Source organism: Schistocerca nitens, chromosome 2 (assembly GCF_023898315.1).
Source record: "Schistocerca nitens isolate TAMUIC-IGC-003100 chromosome 2, iqSchNite1.1, whole genome shotgun sequence".
In the NCBI taxonomy this organism is placed as follows: domain Eukaryota; kingdom Metazoa; phylum Arthropoda; class Insecta; order Orthoptera; family Acrididae; genus Schistocerca; species Schistocerca nitens.
Window position 1 is genome coordinate 1,016,138,988 of NC_064615.1, and position 23,198 is coordinate 1,016,162,185.

Sequence of the window (23,198 nt, forward strand, 5' to 3'; positions counted from 1 at the left end):
AATTTAGGAAGGAGGTACGTTGCAGTAAGTACTGGGAGATGATGAGGCTTGCACAGGACAGAGTAGCATGTAGAGCTGTATCAAACCAGTCTCTAGACTGAAGACCACGATAACAAGAACATGAGATGCCTTTGACATTTTAATGATAATCCAACACCAGGTGAGCTAAAAAGCTTTATAAGACTGTTGTTGTTGGGATCAAATGTCCATGATATTCCTCTTTAAAATGTATCGTGTGGAGAAGGCAAATTTGTGACAGCCACGGCGTTTGGCAGCATCCTGTCAGATATGTCTGAAGCGTTGGCAGTAGTTGAAGGAGAGAAGAAGAACGAAGATTTATACCCCGTAGTAGCCGATTTTGATACGCCATCAGTTTCATTGGCTTCTGATCGTAGCGTTAAAGGTTTTTAAATATCTGGTTGAATTTGCACAATACCGTTGCCGACAGTACGACCCATCACTGGTATTAGCCACTGGAATTACTGAGCTAGCATTTTCTTGCGTGATTTTGCTTGTATGCTCACAAAAGAGGCTTGAAACAACTAGAAAATGTGAATTAACTTTTGTCCACATCCATGGATGCAACAAATTGTCGGAGAAATTGGTGTCCTAACAACATGTGTACCACACACACCAGGCGTTCATCCAGCTGTAATTATTAATTTACGCCATAACGAGAACCTTTATCCAATTGCGTTGACTACCATTAACAGACGCCAAGAAAGGAGAGGCAGCCCACCACTGTAAAGCAAGGAAGAGGCTTTTGTCATCGCTTTAGAGTATAAATGAACAGTATTAACGTAAATCCATACATCTTATAAAATGGATATGAGTGTACACAGGGAGAACATTAATAAAACCGACAAATTGCAAGAACGGTTTTCCTGACTGGAATTAGAGGAAAAAAGATACTGTCCTGTGAATATGTAGCCGGAAATGCGTCGTTGCCCCGGTAGATAGCGCTAAAGAATGAATATTCTTATCTTCAGCTTTTGTAGTCCTGTCTTCCTCAGTTGCGTGTAATATTACGGTATATTGATAATTTTTACTTGTGGACCGTTTGACAGCAACTGAATAAAACACAATTTTAGTGCCATACACACACACATAACACACACACACACACACACACACACACACACACACACACACTACTCACACACACAGCACAAAAAAATATCACACCAAAACACACACACACACACACACACACACACACACACACACACACACACACACATATACATACATTCATACATACACAAACGCACACACAAATGCATACACGAACAGACCACAGACACTTCAACAATTACACTCGAAAGAGTGGCAATAACATTCGATCTTTGGCAAAAACATTTGACAGTCGGCAACAGAAACCAAGACATTGCATTGAAACAAGCGTTCAGTTCATGGTGCTGTGAAATGTGGGAAAAAACCGCAAATTGGCATTCATAAGAAGAAGAACAACACCAAAAATGCAACAGGAGCGTAATATGTAAGAAATTGTCCACGCAACCTGTAAGTACATTCCAAAACATTACTATTTAATAGGAAAGACCAACCACCAGAACTGTTTATAACCTATAGGCACAGTGACAAAAATGTAAATTAAATAGCTAACATATGTACATATTCCTGGCCACTGATCATGCCTTGCAGAAAATAATGGCGAGACGCGTATGACACTAAAATTGTGTTTTGTTCAGTTGCTCTCAGACGGTCCATAAGTAAAAATTATCAATATACCGGAATATTGTTATGTCCACATGTTGTGTGTTTAATGTGTGTTGCAAGTTGTGTGATTGACGCAGCTTAATGTAAGCAGCAGAATGGTCCGATATTTATGTCGGGAAAGAGCAGAGATGGTGTTTGTGTACGGCCAAGCAGATTGGAGCACGGCTGTACCAAAGCAAGTACCGTCACAGACACCAACCACATGATACAGCATTTCAGGCCTTTTTTGAGCGTTTGTGTGACCCTGGGCCGTTTCAGACGGATGATGATGCTGGGAGGTGGCAGGCTGTGCGTACACCAGACTTGGAGGACCGGGCTCCACAGGATATTAACACGAACCCTAGCAAAGGCTCCAGGCAAGTGGCTCGCCAACATGGTGTAAGCCAGAATAACATGATGTGTATCCTGCACGACAACCGCGTGCATTGCATCGTGCGTTTCGATATTTATGCAGTAAAACTGCAGCACAGGGCAAGACGTTTTAATTTATTACATCTTTACTATTAACTGTATCCACACCACATTTTGCAGGCAGCATTTAGATATGCCACTTAATGTAAGGGCAAAATTATATCACTGCACGACACAGTAAAGAAAATATGACGTCATTAACAGTGAGAGGTGTGCCAAACTAGCACATCATGCAGGACTTAAAAATTGACTATTTCGATACTAATATTTGCAATACTTTCCGCAGACAGTATCCACATATGCCACTAAATATATCTAGAAAAATGTATCATTTTACAACACATAATTTAGGAGACACGACGTCGTAAACACTGAGCTGCATAAAAATTGAATTGGAGCGAAATTCTCTAGAGGTAGAGGTGAAATATGTCTACAAGTGTATGTGAAATGCGTTAAATATATGTGAGCTCTATTTGACATGTGCGCATGGAGGCAAAGTCACAGGTAAAAAGCTCGTCCTAAAACTCTGGAACGATTTAAAGCAAATTTGGTAGAAAAATTAGTTATCATTTGGAAAGAAATGCTGTAGAGGTACGAACTAGCACCCTTCCAGTGGAATGAGCACGATAACATTGAGAGAGAAGGCGATAGGAGGACAGACGAAAGTATTGTGAAACAGCCTGAAGGGATATTTACAAACGAAATGCCTACAGGTAGGTCTCAGTAAGTGCTACCGAAGTAGATATCTTATAAGTACTACCAATTTTGAATCACGGAAAGGAATATAGTTTCCTTGTATAAAAACCAGTATTTCCACACAGTAGATGTAGTTAGGGATGTGTAAGTGCACTTAGTTTTCAATTTTTACATTTATTAATACCTTTATTAATAACATAGCAACTCTAAGTAGTGTTTAAATGGACAAAGCCGTCGAACAAAATAAGCATGATAAAAACTAAGAACAGAACTGGAATGCGGAGGAAACTTACATACAAATTCATATACATTGACAGAAAAAAATCCAAACACAAAAACATAAGTAATGTAATTTCGGAAACACATTTGTGTGGGTGACATAATTAAGGGATTAACACTGGAATTTCGGAAACACATTTGCGTAGATGACATAATTAAGTGGTTAACGCTCAAGACCATAAGTAAATGTAACGACGAGGTAAGCGATTCTCAGTGTGAAATGCTGGTACATGAATAACAGGTATAACCGCCAGAATTTTAAATGCAAGCATACAAACATACGTGCTTTGAGTTGTACAGGTGTAGGATGTCAGTTTGTGGGATGGAGTTCAATGCCTGTTGCACTTGGTCGGTGAATATAGGGACAGTTCGTGCTGTTTGTGGGTGACGCTGGAGTTGTCATTCAATGACGTCCCACATGTGCTCGATTGGAGACAGAATTTGTGATCGAGTAGGAAACGGCAATATGTCAACACTGTGTGGAGTATGTTGGGTTACAACAGCAGTAAGTGGGCGAACCACATTATGTTGGAAGACAAACCCTAGAACATTGTTCATGAATGGCAGCGCAACAGGTCGAATCACCTTACTGACATACGGATTTGCAGTCAGGGTGGGTGGGATACCCAAGAGAGTGCTCCTGCTCTCATACTAAATCAGACCAGAGACCACAAGTGTAGGTCCAGACAGGTTGGCTGCAGGCCCTCATCTGGCCTCCTTCTAAGCGAAACACGGTCATCACCGGCACTGAGGGAGAACCGGCTTTCGTTGTAAAACACAGGAGGTCTCAGCCCTGTCCGCCAATGAGCTCTCGCTCGACTCCACGGAAGTCACAAATGGTGGTGGTTCGGCGTCAGTGTACAGGAGGTCTGGCTCGGAGCTTTGACGTAATCGATTTGTGACAGTTTCTTCTGTCACTGAAGTGCCAACTGCTGCTCATATTGCTGCTGCAGATGCAGTACGATGCATCAGAGCCATACGCCGAACACGATGGTGTTTTCTTTCAGTAGTATCATGTGGGCATACGGAACCCGATATTCTTGCGACTCTACATCCTCGTGACCACCGCTGCCAACAGCAATGTACAGAAGCTACATTCCTACAAGGTCTTTCTGCAGTGTCGTAGAAGGTACATCCAGATCCTCGTTTAAACTCAGTGAGGCGTTGATAATGGCGTCTTTCTCGCCTTGAAGTCATTTTCGGCTAACATCAAATCACCATGTCCAAGCTCAATGGCAACTAATACTTACAGTGTTACAAACCTGATTTGCACCCTCTTAGTGGTGCTAATAGCGCCACTATTATGTGAATTGCGGGAAGTTTGAATTGGCATCATCATTCGGATGTAGAAACACGCCTAACTACTTCCATTTGTGTTGCACAACTTCTTGTTTCTGTTGCGCCTTTTTTGCGCCAATGTATGACACCAATTTGGCATTAGATTTACAGTTTAAGTGTGTTTCGGGTGTCAGTAGTGTACGACCTCTAAATCATGTCAAGGCGAGGATTTAAATAGCGGCGGACAGTTTTGTGTGGGGCTTGTTGACATTCGTCTATCAGTCAGGGTGAAGACCAGGAACAGACAAAACATATATGCAGCAGTATATAGCCTTGCGTGAGAATCGGAATATTTGCAAGTATTTGGTCGTGGACTTATCATATTTACGTGTTTGACAGTGAACTCTCTAACCTATTTTTAACTTTGGGGCAACTGGTTGCATAGTGAACTTGTGATATTTGCCACTGGCGAATACTCTAAAATATTTTCTAAAATTCTCTGTTGTTAATTTTAAGAGTGATTTACACTCTGAATTTAGTTAGTTCACAATTCTTGAACATTAATGTCAGACTTTTACTGAAGAACCTTTAATTATTTTTCAGTTATTTATCGCACGGTTACGCGAACGTGAGACACTGTTCCGTTTCATTTAAGCCCTTCCTCAAACGATCATTGTTTCGTTGATGAACGGTTTCGGTTTTGTTAAGAATTATCACCACAGTTTCCTCCCGTCATTTATTTGAAGTTGTGACTGTTTTTTTTTTTTTTTTTTTTTTTTTTTTTTTTTTTTTTTTTTTTTTTTAGGATTAATGTGACAGATGCCAAGAGTGTAGCTTAGCCACCACTGGAAAATCCAACCACTCCTTTCAGAGGTCCTACAAACAGTGACATCTCGATTTACAAGTTATTATCATGCTAATGGACGTGGGGGCTTATGAGCTATTGAATGAACAGTTATTGGTGGAAGGTACAATTCTTAGGTTCAACATTATTAGATAAATACTTGCGCTCTAAACCTGTACATACGTAAAATTAGCATAAGACGGTGGAAGCTTAGTGCCACAATAATTGCACTATAAACATCTAAATACTCGTAGAACAACAAACAATAGGACGTTAATCTACTACAATAGACTAACACATCAGAATCAGTTTTATAGTCACTTCATAGTGTCTTTTCTACTGTTAACATAACTTCCAGAATTGTGACTAGTAGTCCACGGCCTCGATGCCACAATTCCCAGATATTCTTCCCCACTGGCGGAATTAACTGATCTGTAATCTCTCCTGTTTCTATTCTCCTTCTACATCAAAACATGCATATATACATACATACACATCCAGTGCTCACAGGTCCCGTTCACAAACTGTCTACATTCCTTTTCGTTTTGTTCTCCAGGCGTCTTCAATCCCCAGGGATGCTACGTCCTTATCCAGGTAGTCCATCCAGCGACGCCTTGGTCGTCCTGTGGCGCGTCTGGTGTTTGTTTTCCACTGATATGTTTTCTCCGCCTGTCTTTCTTCTTGCACATGGTTATATGGCCACCGGCTAGATTCTGCTGCTCTTTGACCCAAGTACGATTGTCGGTTGGTAGATTTTCTCCTTCGTGCCTCTCCTCCATTCCCTTTACCGAAGGCTGGTCCACACATATTCCTCATTACTCTTGTTTCAAATAAGTTTGAAGACGAAAGAAACGAAGCACAACGAAAGAATTATCTGAATGGGAACGAAATAGCTAGATATAATGTACATGTTCAGACAGACAATCAATTAAATTTTAGATAAATTGGATGATTTATTTTAAGAGAAAGACCTTCACAAATTCAGCAAGTTAATAACGCGTTGATCCACCTCTGGCCCTTATGTAAGTAGTTATTCGGTTTGGCACTGAATGGTAGAGTAGTTGGATGGTCTCCCAAGAGATATAGTGGATATTATGTCCAATTCGTGCCTTAGATCGTCAAAATACCGAGATGGTTAGAGGGTCGTACCAATAATGGTCGAAACGTTCTCATTTGGGGAGAGATACCATGACATTATGAGAAAGGTAGGGTTTGCCCAGCACGAAGGCAAGCAGTACAAACTTTCACCTTATGCATGTGGGCTTTTTCTTACTGAAGTGTAAGCCCTGGATATCTTGCCATGAAGGGCAACAAAATGTTGCGTATAATATCGTCCACGTGTCGCTGTACTTTAAGGCTGTCGTAGATATCAACCAAAGGGGTCCTGCCATGAAAGGACAAGGCATCCCAGACCATTAGTTTCTCAGGCCATACATTAAAAGACAGTCGGATTGGTATCCCAACACTCTCTGGAGCGTCTCCAGACACATGTTCATTGGTCAATTTGAAGCGGGGCTCATCGCTGAAGACAAATCTATTCTATTCGATGAAACTCCATGTCAAAGACGTGTATGGGCACGCCCTGGACAGTGGTGGAATACCAATCTGTCTGTCGCTCGCCGTACCGCCCAACAACCAGGAGTGATGGTCCGAGGTGCCATTTGGTTTTGTAGCAGTAACCCTTCGGTTGCCATCCGCGACACTATTACAGCACAGCCGTACGTCGACGATATTCTACGCCGTGATTTGTTACCCTTCTTGGAAAGCCGTCCTAGGCTTACATTCCAGCAAGATAATGTCCGCCTGTGCACGGCGAGAATTTTTACTGCTTGCCTTCGCGCTTGTCAAAGCCTTTCTGGGCCGGCGAGGTCACCCGATATCTCTCCAATTCAGAACATTTGGAACATAATGGACAGGGCCCTTCAATCAGCTCAACGGCTTGAAGATCTAACGCGCTTATTGACGGAATCGATATTCCTCTGGGGGACATCCGACAACTTAATCAATCAATGCGAAGTCGAATAACTGATTGCAAGAGGGCCAGAGGTGGACCAGAGCGTTATTAACCTGCTCAATGTGCGAAGCTCCATTTCTTGAATAAAAGATAAAAATTTTCTGCAAGGGCAATAATTTGTTTATCTTTACATGTACCGGTTTCCGTCCCATTTCACAAAATCCTGGTGCGATATTCTTAATTATTGTATTAGTGTATATTCATAGTTTTTACTCCTCTCGTTTAATCATGTTTCATGAACTGATGTATTCTCATGAGCCACATGCCAATTACCTCAAGAAATTCTGCCTATCGTCTCCTTTCTAACTGCATGAAATCCGTTTAGTGTTGATTCACCTTTAGCTCCATCTTCAGTGCACTGTTGTCGATTTTCTGGTACATTTCCTTTAAACCATAGTTTGATTTTCTTTCTAGTACAGTATTAACTGCATATCATTTCCATTTTTATGTTCAGTTTACTGGTTTAGAATACATTGTTGATAAAATAACAAACAGACAAAATAAAAAAGGCTGCCTCCACAGGACGAGACATGGGGAGACTGTATGGGTGGATGGGTGAGCTGGAGGAGGTTGTGATCAGAACCCCTCACACTGCTCAATCGGACATAGCGGATCACTGGTCAATTTAAGAAATCTGGTGGTGGATCATAAAAAAAGTTAAGCAACAAGTGTCCATCAGGAATTGAGAATATATTGCACGGCCGGGGCCTCTATACTTGTCGGTGAACATTTCCCCCTAAGTGTCAATGTTGCTTCGTAGTTCTCTCGACAAGAGCAATGCAGGTCACGTAACGAGTCTACATGGTGGCCAATGACGATATTGGCGCTGATCGGCGGAGGGCTCAGGACACCATGTGTTGTGTTTACCATGATTGGAGTAGTATTCACGTTGACCGATTTCCCTGGTGGGAACATTTTGCGAAAATTATCATAGTACAAGATTCATGCTTCATGCTATTAGTCCAATGTGCGTCTATAGTTCCTTTTTCGCGTCAACAGTTGTATACTGTATTTTGAGTGAAACCGTATTAAATGAATGTAACAAATGTAGCTTACGTAAAGGACAGTAGAAAGAAATTCCAGATTGATTTGCTATTGATGGTAAAAGTCGCAGTTCACGAGGCTGCTGTTTCCGATGAGTGAAGAAAGATACAGACAGTGGTATTTTAAAGTTAACCCAGAAGACCAGAATGGTAAACTCGGTTGGAGGAAACTGACTGCTTACTCCTTTCCGTACGAAGAACATATTTTTAACTGTGGTAATTTGTTAGTAATGTTTAACCAATAGTATTTCAACGCATTATTCTTCCAAGGCTATTCAGCATTGCAGTGTTTTATGTGCAGTTGGTGCAAGAAAAAACAGAAAACCCACATTTGTCATGATATGATTTTTGTAGTGCGCCTTGCAACATCACTAAAATATTCACGTAGTACATAACACACTCTATGTCATGCGCCAACGTATGTCGTCGTAAGTAAACGGCGTTGTGCTTGACTACCATTTCTGAAGACATCGGGTACCGAATTCAGTCATCAGTCTCTTCTGCTTTTCTTGTTCTCAGTTACCGCTTCCTTCACCTCTGGCAGTGATTACCTCACTCACACCAGCGACAATTGAAAAAACAGTGCTGGTAGAGGATCACACTTCCAGGTATTGAAACCACATAGCTCAATCAGCAAACTAAGCAGTAAATCTTTCCAATACGGCTTGCAAGTTTGCGTGCTAAACACGACATAAGTACTGATCCATCAGTCGTTAGTGAGACTTGCCCAACTAGAGATTAAGTGAACAATCGTGAAGTTGTGACCGAGAGAGTATAAGGTTTTGTTAACTAGTGTCTGTTGTCAAAGCGGAAATTCCGAATTTTTAAGAGTAATGGAAAATCACTTCACCTGCGAGCTAGGGTCACACCCTCCCAAATGGAGAACAGGATATTGTAAATATTTCGCGAGGCGTTACGTCGACGGTGAAGCATTAGGAAGTGTACAACCGATCACTCGGCGAACTTCATCATGTGCAGAACTCAAGGAAACATTTCGAGCGGTGTATTGATTGCTTGCGGAGCAGGACCAATTTAAACAGAGGATGTTGGAATTACAAACTCGAGGAGAGACTGACTCTTTCAAATTAGTGAAGTTGCTAGGTGAGCTAGAGTGTAAAAGTGCTTATTAGAATGAGCCATTTACTTCATCAGAGATCATACAATACTGTTGCACTAAGTTACCTCTGAAACACAGATGTAGATTGACTGGGAGAGAGAGAGAAAATTAATGAAAATTAAAAGGTTGGTTAGAGGAGATGTGGCATACTGTGAATAGGATTGTAGATGAAAGGAAGGAAAGGGGTACTCGCATTTCTCGTTTTCGTCTACAACCACGATAGCCTAGACAATTGGGGTGGCCGGCCGCGGTGGTCTCGCGGTTCTGGCGCTGCAGTCCGGAACCGCGGGACTGCTACGGTCGCAGGTTCGAATCCTGCCTCGGGCATGGATGTGTGTGATGTCCTTAGGTTAGTTAGGTTTAAGTAGTTCTAAGTTCTAGGGGACTTATGACCTAAGATGTTGAGTCACGTAGTGCTCAGAGCCATTTGAACCATTTTGAACAATTGGGGTGTAATGTTTGGCAGAGTTGAAAGTACCGAGTAGGAAAATATACAGGACCTGGATGGAAAAGGTTTCCAACGTGGAATGAAACAGTAGGTATTGAGAATCAGAAAACCCATTACAGTGAAACGGGGAGGCAGTGCTACAAATTTAAGGAAGTGATAAAAGAGTCTCACCAACTGAAGATACAAATACAGGTTGCACTGATGTGAAGAAGCTCACAACAGTCTGCCTGAGTTGTAATTTAGACTTGAAGAATGTAATGGATACAAGGAATTAGGTTACGAATAGGTTAGTCATGGTGGCAACCTGTATATTAATGAATTCTGTTTCAATCCCTTTTTTACTATAACCTTACTATAATGTGTTTGGAATAGCATATTATGGTGGAATTAGGACTGTTCTCATGATTTAAGTTGGAAAATTGTATGTAAATTTTGAGAGTTCTCACAGTAAATGTGTTTAGTTAAAATCTGCTCTCATGCTTCCTTTTTGTAGTGCACGTGAGCGATAACTCGTTGAAATTATGAGTTCAAAGGAGGAAGGATACATTAGGATGAAGTAGTGATGTTGACAGCCTAGAGGAAAAGGAATTTTGGGGCGTAGCAAATCGTTTGGAAGACGCCATGTGGTTAATATTAAGTCAAGTATAGAGTATTATTGAGAGTTTGACTAACGGGAAATGTAGGTAATAAAAGAATTTAAATTGACGGTAATTTTGAGAAACCGAGTTTCGTGATTCTGTGAGAGACAACATTTGAAGAAACGAGCGGATAAACGGCTAACACTCAAATGTAAAAGCTTAGAGATAAGTGTTGCCATCTAGTATTCGGTACAGGAACTATCAAAATTGACGTTGGTCATCGGTAAGTGATATTTATGAGCGAGACAAATATCGATTTTGTAGTTCCCTTACCCAGTAACAGATGTGATCACTTAAGCTTTTACATTTGAGAGTTAGCCCGATTTCTGTGCACATGTGTTAAATTCAGGTTTTAACTTCGTGGAAGTGGTTAATAATCGTGATAAATTAGCGGTAAATTAGTGTAAGTGACACTTGTCAGGATAAATGAAGGTTGTGTCATGGTCAGTCTAACCCTGTCCGTCGGGAACTCCACTCGTAGGCGTTGTTGTTTATGGTACACCTTGAAAAGGATACTGAGTCAGAGTACGCTAGAGATAAGTGAATTATCTTATTCGTGGTGAGGTTTAGTGATGATTGTTGTTTTGGGATTAGAGCAGCTGAATTAATTCGAGACGCATTTGACGTCTGCTTTGGGTGAGTTATGTAACTTAATGAATTTTGTTAAGAAGACATCAAGCGAAAGAAACTCAATGGTGCTAGCTGAACTGAAAGGGTTCATAGAAGGCAGTACGACTAAGATTCTTTCGCTTCAATGAGATCGTTGTCTAGTAGCTGCTGCAAAGAACATTTCTGTTGCGAATCATGAATTTATGATTTCTGGGCCTTCTTAAATAAATGAATAGGTGTTTAGCACTACGAGGAGATGGTAAGGAGCAGTTGTTGGTCCACGCAAGAGTGCGTAGGGAAGTATGGAAGATACGTGGTTAGTTATTTGTCTGGGTCAAAGTAATGTTGGGACTCAAATGCTTGTTTATTGTCTACACCAATGGCCATAAGGATGCACGGAAGGTATATCGTCAAAAGAACACCGGGACTCAAGTATTTGTTTATTGTCCACCCCAGAGAGCATAGTGATTATCAGGAATAAGACATGTAGGTTACTGTGCTAGTGTATAGGATGTCGAGTTACAAGTTAAAAATTAAATTGGACATTATTAAAACAACACCTAACAAAAACAAAGAAAGAGTTGTTTTTTTTTTTGCGTAAATGTATATGCAAAAGTTAATAAATATTTTGTACGAGAATATATACCTATCCTATTTGCTAAGCTACCGAAAATCTTAAGACATTTCCTGTATCCAACGATCTATGTGCACTTATTTTGGGTGTGGAAGTGGATGGTGGGATGACCTTGAAAAGTAGTTGAAACTAGGTAGCTGTAAGCGTAGCGGCCCCCTTTTCGTACCTATATGAAGAACTGTATCCTGACAGCTATGCATGCAGGTAAAAGTGCACTGAAGCAGAATGATGTGGGAAGAAGAAGAAGAAGATTAGCGGTTAAAGCGCCTCGAGTTCTACCAGCATCCAAGACATCTGGCAATTGTCTTCCATTTTTCATCCCGGCCCTCTCCGCGCTCTCGGCGGTAGGTTCCCTCGCTGGTGGTGCTGCAGCTGTCACTCGAACGGTCAAGAACGGGCAAAAGAAGAGGCAAGAAGACATAACCGCATGATGGAAGCCGCAGCTATCGGAAAAGGACTAGAAATCGTACAGAAAAAGGCTTGGTCTATTCATAAATAAAAATGCCCATTAGCGGTCCTACCAGATCGACCACTCACAAATACTGATCTTCTTAAGTTTGTTAGAAACAAATTAAAGATACCAAGATTCCGTGGTGTGTTGTGCGGGATACATTACCAAAGACAATGTGGAAAACTGGTTGATGTGGCATTGTGAATTTAGATGTTGCTGGAGGTCCCCGCACCCACTTTGTATCATATGTTATGAAAAATGCGGATAGCATCTACTATCTCGACTCATTTGGCGACCTGCAATCACCATGAGAATTACAACGATACTTCACTCCCAAAGACGTGTGTTCTACAATTATCGCCGCTATCAGGACTTTAATACATACCTCTGTGGACATCTATACATCATGTTTCTCTTGACGTTTGCAAAGAAGAAGAAGCAAGCTATATATGGAGGAGCTTTAAACATTCCATCATCAGTTGAGGTTCAGACGCAACGTCGTACACTTTTAAGTTAAAAGAACGATCATCTGTATTGTGTGCAAATTACTTCCCGCCAATTGATTTGAGCGTTGGTGAATGGAGTATTGCATTGATTGGACTGTAGATGTACAACAGCATCCCAAATATCACTCAGACTGACAACAAACTGCATCTGGATATTAATGGTGAAAAATATATTGTGAAAATATAACTGGGTGCATACGATATCAACGACTTAAATTAAATCTTAAAATAGTCTGAATAAGTTACTGAACTACGTGCAAACATCAATACACTTAAATCTGAAATAAGGACTGTAAATACAACGATTGACTTTAACCAGAAACGTTCAATAGGGCGCCTCCTGGGTTTCACAAATGGGCTTCTTGGAGACCATTCGCAGCCATTGGTGGACGTCATTTTCCCAAAGAGCTATGGAATTTTTGTTGTTGTCGTGGTTTTCAGTCCAGAAATCGGTTCGATGAAGCTCTCCATGCTACTACATTATGTGCAAGCCTCGTCATCTCTGAATAACTACTGCAACCTACATCCTTCTGAATCTGCTTAGTGCATCATCTCTTGGTCTCCCTCTACGATTTTTAGCCTCCACATTTCCCATCAGTATTAAATGGATGACCCAATGATGCATCAGAACGTGTCCTACCAACCGATCCCTTCTTCTAGTCAAGTTGTGCCACAAATTCCTCTTCTCCCCAGTTGTATTCAGTACCTCCTCATTAGTTACGTGATCTGCACCACGTCTGTAGCACCACATTTCGAACGCTTCTATCCTCTTCTTGTGTAAACTACTTATCGTCCATGTTTCATTTGCATACCTGGCTACACTCTATAGAAATTCTTTCAGAATAGACTTACTGACACTTAAATCTATACTCGATGTTAACAAATTTCTCTTCTTCATAAACGCTTTCCTTGCCATTGCCACTCTACACTTTATGTCTTCTTACGCCGACCATCATCAGTTGTTTTTCTCCCCAAATAGCAAAACTCATCTACTACTTTAAGTGTCCCATTTCATAATTTAATTCCCTCAGCATCACCTGATTTAATTCGACCAAATTCCATTATCTCCGTTTTGATTTGTTGATGTTCATCTAATAACCTGCTTTGAAGACACTGTCCATTCCACTCAACTGTTCTTCCGCGTCCTTTGCTGTCTCTGACAGAATTACAATGTCGTTGGCAAACTTAAATGTTTTTATTTCTTCCTACTCCAAAATTTTTCTTTTCTATCTTTTAATGCTTGCTGAATATACCGATTGAATAACATCAGGGATAGGGTAAAAGACGGTCCCACTCCCTTCTCCACTACTGCTTCCTTTTCGTGCCCCTCAATTGTTATAATTGCCATCTGGTTTCTGTACAAATTGTAAATAGGCTTTCACTTCCTGAACTTTTTATGGATGAGAATTTGTCATTTAACCGGCGAAATTTGATCGCTACTGGGTAAGGTGGCAGACTGAGTGAATGACAATTTCGCACCTTACATGAGAGATTTTATGTGTCAACAAGTAGATGGGTACGTCACCTGATAATGAGCAGATTCGATTATTAAAATGGAAGGAATGTAATGCAAATGGATTATACTTGATTCAACTGTGTTAACACACTGAACCCAAATCCGGCAAGTCAGTGAGCAAAAGGTGAAAAACGCTGCTAGAGGCCCGACTGCAACAGAAAGCCTTTACAAAGGGGTTTGTGAGCTGTGGCGAAAGGGCCAACGAAAGTGCCGCGCGATACATCGAGGAGACCAGGTAGTAGGCCAGTGCTGCTTGCTACGAAGAAATTCCTTAGAAAACAGCGTTGGAGAATTTCCAGATGGATAGAAACAGACTAGCGACGCAGTTGACCCGTGAAATGCCCGTGGTGCGCTCGTGATTTACGCGTGTAATTTTTAGGTGTCACGAGCGGGCACAAAATGTCCAATTGGCTGGAATAAACTCAGAAGGAGTAGAAAGGGGAGAAATTTCAATCAAATTTGAAGGTAGGCCCTTTGCAATTGGCAGAGATAGTTTCCACCAGATGAAAGGAACGCTCCCATTGGTCTGAAAAAGCCGTAACGTGAAACACGAAAGGACACAGGTGGTGCCAGTTTGCTACGAAAGACTCAAGCCCGAAAATTCGTGGACTCTCCTCTTAACCAGCGTCAAGTGTAGAACAGGGCGCATCACGCTCTGTACGACACCAGAAGAGAAATTTTGTGTGAACACTGCATGCACTTCGACTGACATTCAGCTAGAAATTAGCTGGAGATTTGCTGAGCTCCGATAGCGGAGAAACGAAACAGCCACGTAGTTAATTGTTCTTGCGAGAACTGAGAGGGCATTGTGGTATGCACACTGCTCCGTCTATGCACGTGTATATCGCCATATTTCCAGACTTGGGATGAGTGCATGTTTTCTCGCCTAACAAGAAACATTCTGCTGATAAAATCAGTAAGTGTTTTGATTAGCTTTTTTATAGCATTTTCAGAGGTCGAGAGCAGCCCTGCAGCCGACAGTTCATAGCAGATAAGGTAAATGCTACAGGCAGAGGCGTAAACTTGTTGGTTCACCAGCTTACCTCCACTCTCAACTCGAGCTTGAGTAATCTTTTGCTCATCTTCTCACAAAAACTAACCATCCTCCGTAGACGTGATTGTCATCCTAAATAGTAGTGAACTTAGAACTGGAAACCGATGATATGTCGTAATATTGGCCAAATACAACTTGTAGAGAACCTTCTGTTTACATTTCATTTTGTTGTGTTCAGTGCAATTTCGGCTAAACAGTACGTAACGACGCTGGCCGGAGTGGCCGAGCGGTTCTAGGCGCTACAGTCTGGAGCCGCGCGACCGCTACGGTCGCAGATTCGAATCCTGCCTCGGGCATGGATGTGTGTGTTGTCCTTAGGTTGGTTAGGTTTAAGTAGTTCTAAGTTCTAGGGGACTGATGACCTCAGCAGTTAAGTCCCGCCGGCCGCGGTGGCCGTGCGGTTCTGGCGCTGCAGTCCGGAACCGCGAGGCTGCTACGGTCGCAGGTTCGAATCCTGCCTCGGGCATGGGTGTGTGTGATGTCCTTAGGTTAGTTAGGTTTAAGTAGTTCTAAGTTCTAGAGGACTTATGACCTAAGATGTTGAGTCCCATAGTGCTCAGAGCCATTTGAACCATTTGAATTTAAGTCCCATAGTGCTCAGAGCCATTTGAACCAGTACGTAACGAGTTATCTTGACAACGTCCTGATGTCCTCCTCGCCGTGTCCGGCGACAGCGACTCCGTCGGTCTTCTCTGTCCTTGTTGTGGTAGGCTCGGATGTGGCTCGCGAATCCGAATTGCGCTTTGAATATCCTGTTGCATGAAGCACAGTGAAGTTGACCAGCAGAGTTGTAAGTATACGTGTAGACAGGCTTGAGCTGAGATTTTCGGAGCTCTCTTTTAGCATCCAGGTTCATTAGACGCTTTTGCTCGAATTGCTCGATGCTCTTATGTACTGTTGATCGCCACTCCGATCGGCGCAATGCTAGCTCCTCCCAACGGTTGTTTGGAATGCCACAGGCTGCAAGGTGGCCTTTAATGGTGTCTTTATATCGCAGGTGTTGACCACCTTTCCTCCTCTTCCCGCACGAGAGCTGCGAGTAGAACACCGCTTTAGGTAGCCTACTGTCATCCATGCGTACTATGTGACCACTCCATCTCAGTTGATGTTTCATTATTAAAGCTTCAATACCAGCCAGTTTCACGCGGCGCTAAATCTCCGTGTTTGGGACACGCTCTTCCCATTTGATGCGCAGAATTGATCTCAGACATCTAAGATGAAATTTATCTAGCTTCTTACTGTCAGCTTTGTAACAGCACCAGGTTTCCGAGGCATAGAGTAAGGTGGATAATACTACTGCTTTGTAGACTGCAATTTTTGTTTGTAGTTTGAGATCATGTGATTTCCATACTCGGTCATTAAGCTTACCGAAGGCTGAGGCTGCGCTGGCTATACGCGCTGCGATTTCCGTTGTCAGGCTGTTGTCACTTCTAATTTGGCTTCCCAGGTATTTGAAATTTGACACATTTTGCAAGGGTTTGTTATTTATCTCAATACTGGAGTCATCTGCATTAAGACCTCTAAGTGGCTGTTTGAGAACTTGCGTCTTAGTGATGCTAATGGCTAAGCCAAATCTTCTGCAGGCGGCATTTAGCAGATTTATGTAAGTCTGAAGAGTTTCGCAAGAATTAGCCATCATGCATACATAATCCGCGTAGAGAATCTCTAAGACTGATAGTTTGGTTACGCGACTTTTTGTTCTGAGGCGAGAGATGTTGAAGACACTTTTGTCTGTCCTTGTGTCGAGACTAATTTGATTACCTTTGCCGGAGTCATCTGCGCGTGAAGGTATTTAAAGTGGACAAGCAGTTGCGCAGATGCCGATCCACTCTCTCGTCCTCCGCCTCTGGTTGGCAGTGGATCGTAGGGCCGATACGACTGGCAAGAGGCAGGGGATGCAGTGAATGGCCATATGCCACCGGAAGTATCCTGACATACGCCCTTAAGGCACATCACAGGTGCCTTGCGACAACGTCCTAACATTGTCATGTTATATGTAAATTGTCATGTTATATGTAAATTGTCATGTTATATGTAAATTCGTGTACCTACTTCTTTGACAATATTTCTGAAATTAAACAAATTGTGTACAGCTTAACACCAATGCGCTCTGTCCTAGAATAAGGGTCCACTCCTAACCCCAGTCACTGATCCTAGAGACGCTAATGCACTCACAGGGTGTTTTTGCCGATGTCTGACAAACGTGAAAAGGAGTGGAGTGTCAGAACAGGTTTGAACAACATTCTGAACAAACTGTGAGAATCATTTGGCCTGATAATGAGTCCTATCGCACATTTACTGGATATAATCGAGACACCGGTTCGTACACAAAATCATGCACGGGCAATGCTTTCGCAATTATGGACCGCTATGGAGGTAACAAGGCTCAATATTGCTGTAAGGGACTTCCAGCGACTTGTTGCATCCATGCCACGTCGAGTTGCCACACTGCGCTAAGGAGAAGAGGGCCTGACATGACAAACTTTTGTCACCTCAGGGTATGAAACATATTTAGATGATGTGCAGGCAATTTCTCACAGAAGATGCGATGATATTTGGTGTAATAATCAATGAGAGGCTATTCCGACGGAGAATGTTATCCCTGGAGTCAAGAATTTAAATTCACTATCGTTGTTTGAGGTTATATGTAAGAATTACTCGTATTCGCAGAGTTTCATTGATATTACGTGCTAAAAAACATTCTGTCACTGCTATTTAGTTTGCAGGTGCAACATTCATTTTCTAATTTCCAATGACAGTACTCAAATATGGATAGATACCTACACAACGTCTCCTTCAGTCGATTTATGTTATTCATGTTTCATGATCGTTGTCCATAGGCTACATGTGATCGGGTCACGCTTCTGCGGGGATTAAGGAAATATGACGGCGTTGAGGGAGGAGAACAGTATGGTTATCCTGTGTGCAATGTGCGACAATGCATGAAATCTTATCGAAATACTGTAGAATAAAGAAGGCGTGTTGGAAATGGACTTTGGCATGTAACAGTATCTGTCTGGGATAATGAATATGTCACAGTAAATATAATATAAGGAATATATAATATAAGGAATATATATATATATATATATATATATATATATATATATATATATATATATATATATATATATATTTATTTATTTATTTATTTATTTATTTATTATGGAAATGGAAGAGGATGTAGATGGAGATGAAACGGGAGATACGATACTGCGTGAAGAGTTTGATAGAGCACTGAAAGACCTGAGTCGAAACAAGGCCCCGAGAGTACACAACATTCCATCAGAACTACTGACGGCCTTGGGAGAGCCAGTCATGACAAAACTCTACCACCTGGTGAGCAAGATGTATGAGACAGGCGAAATACCCTCAGACTTCAAGAAGAATATAATAATTCCAATCCCAAAGAAAGATATAAGATAAACAACAAGAAAAGCAAAACTAGGATAATGGAATGTAGTCGAGTTAACTCGGGTGATGATGAGGGAATTAGATTAGGAAATGAGACACTTAAAGTAGTAAAGGAGTTTTGCTATTTGGGGAGCAAAATAACTGATGATAGTCGAAGTAGAGAGGATATAAAATGAAGACTGGCAATGGCAAGGAAAGCTTTTCTGAAGAAGAGAAATTTGTTAACATCGAGTATAGATTTAAGTGTCAGGAAGTCGTTTCTGAATGTATTTGTATGGAGTGTAGCCATGTATGCAAGTGAAACATGGACGATAACTAGTTTGGACAAGAAGAGAATAGAAGCTTTCGAAATGTGGTGCTACAGAAGAATGCTGAAGATTAGATGGGTAGATCATACAACTAATGAGGAGGTACTGAATAGGATCGGGGAGAAGAGAAGTTTGTGGTACAACTTGACTAGAAGAAGGGATCGGTTGGTAGGACATGTTCTGAGGCATCAAGGGATCACCAATTTGGTATTGGAGGGCAGCGTGGAGGGTAAAAATCGTAGAGGGAGACCAAGAGATGAATACACTAAAAAGATACAGGAGGATGTAGGTTGCAGTAGGTACTGGGAAATGAAGAAGCTTGCACAGGATAGAGTAGCATGGAGAGCTGCATCAAACCAGTCTCAGGACTGAAGACCACAACAACAAGGAATATAATATGTATATAAATATATAAGGAACATATTATATAAAATGTAATATAAGGAATAATAATATGTCACAGGAAATCGTTTTTTAAATGCGATTTAGCTGAAACGTAACTTCCCAATTCAGTGGGAACGGTTCGGCACAGGCGTCAAGAGGCCGAACTGCTGAGCAAACCGGTGTTGTCAGCGAATGATGGTCCAATATCAGGCTGCTGGCTGAAAAGTGCCCGTTTCGACCACAAATATATCCATTAGTCATTTCGCAGTGGCCGTGTGCCTGTGGCAGTTGGTGGCTGGATGTGTGCCCTGGACTTCCAATGTTTCACAGGACAAATGATCGACTCGATGCTGCCTATATATCCATGTTACAAGTAATATTATTGCCGCATCAGTTTGCGAACTACCTCTCTTTCCAGCAGAACCAGCATCCTATATACATGTCAGCTATGGTGACAAAGTGGTTTACGGAACAGAATATCTCGTCTCGACTAGCCTACTCCAGCGCCAGGCCAAAATCTTGTTGAAAACGTATGAACAAAGACGAAACGGACAATGTGGGAAAATGGTCCTTACCCGACGTTAAGAACCTAAGATGATCTTTCGGACGTCACCCTAGCTGCCGATGTGGAGGTGGCAGAATATGAAAGATTTATTATCTACCACGCAGACCCCCTTCCTGACAGACAGGAGACAGGTCCTGAATTAAAAAAGTCTTTGGACGGAATTTTAAATGGTAAAGAAGCACCCTACTGTGCCCTTTTGAAGGCTGAAAATATCTTACTAAGGACCGTAAACGGTTCGCTATATTACTTTGGAGATTTCTGCACATTAAACAAATTAATTGAGTACCACAATACATTGCACTAAGCGAGATACGAACTGTGGTGTTACTGCCAGACACCACATTTGCTAGGTGGTAGCCTTTAAATCGGCCGCGGTCCGTTAGTATACGTCGGAACCGCGTGTCGCCACTATCAATGATTGCAGACCGAGCGCCGCCACACGGAAGGTCTAGTCTAGAGAGACTCCCTAGCACTCGCCCCAGTTGTACAGCCGACTTTGTGTTGTGTTGGCAGAAGAGCCAAAACCGTGTTACTAGTGGAGGCCGAAATGCACGCGTTTTAGCTCACGCAGGCTTGCGTGAGGACGGAAGAACTATACTGACGTGAGGTCTGGAACATGACAAGGAATTAGAATTCCGAAAGCGGACGTAATTAGTTTGATACTTCACTTTAATCCGTTAATGATGAACGTCGCTCTTGACGCTAAATGATTCACAACATTATCTGTTCAGAATACATTCGTAGTAACTGAATATGGCGCCTTGCTAGGTCATAGCAATTGACGTAGCTTTAGACTATGTTAAACTGTCGTCTCTGCAAATGAGAGCGTATGTAGTCAGTGAACCATCGCTAGCAAAGTCGGCTGTACAACTGGGGCGAGTGTTATGGAGTCTCTCTAGACTTGCGCTCGGTCTGCAATCACTGATAGTGGCGACACGCGGGTCCGACGTATACTAACGGACCGCGGCCGATTTAAAGGCTACCACTTAGCAAGTGTGGTGTCTGGCGGTGACACCACACTTTGCTAGCGATGGTTCACTGTCTACATACGCTCTCATTTGCAGAGACGACAGTTTAGCATAGCCTTCAGCTATGTCATTTGCTGCGACCTAGCAAGGTGACATATTCAGTAATTAGAATGAATTCTGAACAGACAATATTGTGAATCGTGTACCGTAAAGAGCGACGTTCATCATTAATGGATTAAAGTTGAGTATCAAACTAATTACGTCCGCTTTCTGAATTCTAATTCCTTGTCATGTTCCAGACCTCACGTCAGTATAGTTCTTCCTCCTCACGCCAGCCTGCGTGAGCCAAAACGTGTGCATATCGGCCTCCACTAGTAACACGGTGTTGGCTCTTCTGCTAACACTACACGAACTAAACTTTGTCGCCATGCAGTTAGCTACTAGACCTCTGACTCTACCACTGAACTATGAATGCATTATGTTCCAGGTGCCGACATTTAGATGATTCGTAGTACGTTTGATGCCATACGACCAAATAAATAGCCTCTACAGGATCTACAATGGTATGAATTACGCGGTGCAGTTTTCTTGCATGTTTTTATATGGTGCTGCCTGATGTTATGAGTCAAAAAGGTGTTAATCCTTCTGCTGCTCTCACAATTACAAGTCTTAAGTGTTTTTTTACTTTTATGAGCAAATCTGTACTCCAATAATATCACTCTTTAACGTGGCGGGTAGTTCTAATTTCAGCCACAGCCTTTTTCGTGCTGTCGAGTATACAATATGATACCAAGCTGCGACAACTGAGTCGTCCGTTGTATTTGTGTCTGACGAATCGGATGTACTGGTGCCACTGTTTTGTCGCGAGTCAGTCCGCAAAAAAATGGTTCAAATGGCTCTGAGCACTATGGGACTCAACTGCTGTGGTCATAAGTCCCCTAGAACTTAGAACTACTTGGACCTAACTAACCTAAGGACAGCACACAACACCCAGCCATCACGAGGCAGAGAAAATCCCTGACCCCGCCGGGAATCGAACCCGGGAACCCGGGCGTGGGAAGCGAGAACGCTACCGCACGACCACGAGATGCGGGCGTCAGTCCGCAGTAGTGTTTTAATGCAGTACGGGCTCGTAGCTTTGGAGCCGGTGGCGGTAACAGCCGCCTGTATCTCGGCGTCTTTCACTCGCACCTGTCGCTAGCATGGCCGTGGGAACTCCTAGTTGTGTCAGTTCCAGCGACAGAATATTAAAGCCCCTAAAAATCTAAATAAAAGATGCTCAATATTAATAAGTTTTGATAAAACTTAATATGTAGCTTTTTGTTATTAAAAAGTAGCTGATTGCAAAATCTCAGCTTTCTCGCTGGTGTATTTTCAAAATTAGATAAAATTACCTAAAATACCAAAAACCGACATTTATGGGACTAGATTCAGTTAGCAACTATTATAGTTTACCTTTTGGTATTATTTGAAAACATAAACAGTACTCTCAGTGTGCTGAATTAATTAACTGAGATTTTCGTGTTAAAATTTTGATTCTCATTTTCTTGATATAAAATTCAGACAAAATTATTATTTGTATCTTTTGTCGTTGTGGGAGTAAATGAGAGTGAGTGGGAATGTGTAAGTGGGAGATACGTTAAATTTCGAGATTAATTTTATGCAATGCATTACGCAATCATAGCGCGGAAAAGATGTTTGTATCCCCATTGCTGATGACGTATGTCCAAGCGTACTTGTTTTTGTAAGAAGGGAGCCAGAATAGTTATTTGTAGAGTAATGTCTTCCTAAAGTTATCTCAAGATTAATTTTGATTTAGTTTCAATTAATAAACCTTATAGTAATAATTTGCTTGTCGGAGTGACGCCAATGAATCTGATGTAATGATTGGCTCAGAACAGTTTAGGTGCGAATATGATCTTGAAAGATTGATCTGATTTGCTGTTCATTTGATCAGCCAATCAGAGTGAAGTCTTTCCTGTGCTCTATCAAGTAGTATATGCGCCTTGAGCAATGGCATTGAGAGAGTGGTGGAATAGCTTTTGAGGCGCTGAGGTCATGTTAAATGTGTCCGGCCGTAAGATATGTAGGATGAAGAAATATTTGGTCCGTCGCGTTCAGATGGATTTGTAATGGTAGCTTTTGTTGCTACGAACATTTCGTAAAAGTTTGAGAGTCATGAGATATTTTGTTCGGAAGATATACACGTGTGACTTGTTGGAAAATTCCGCGAGACGATGTTCTGTGTTCTACTACAGAATATATTTAGCGAGCAATCTTTCTG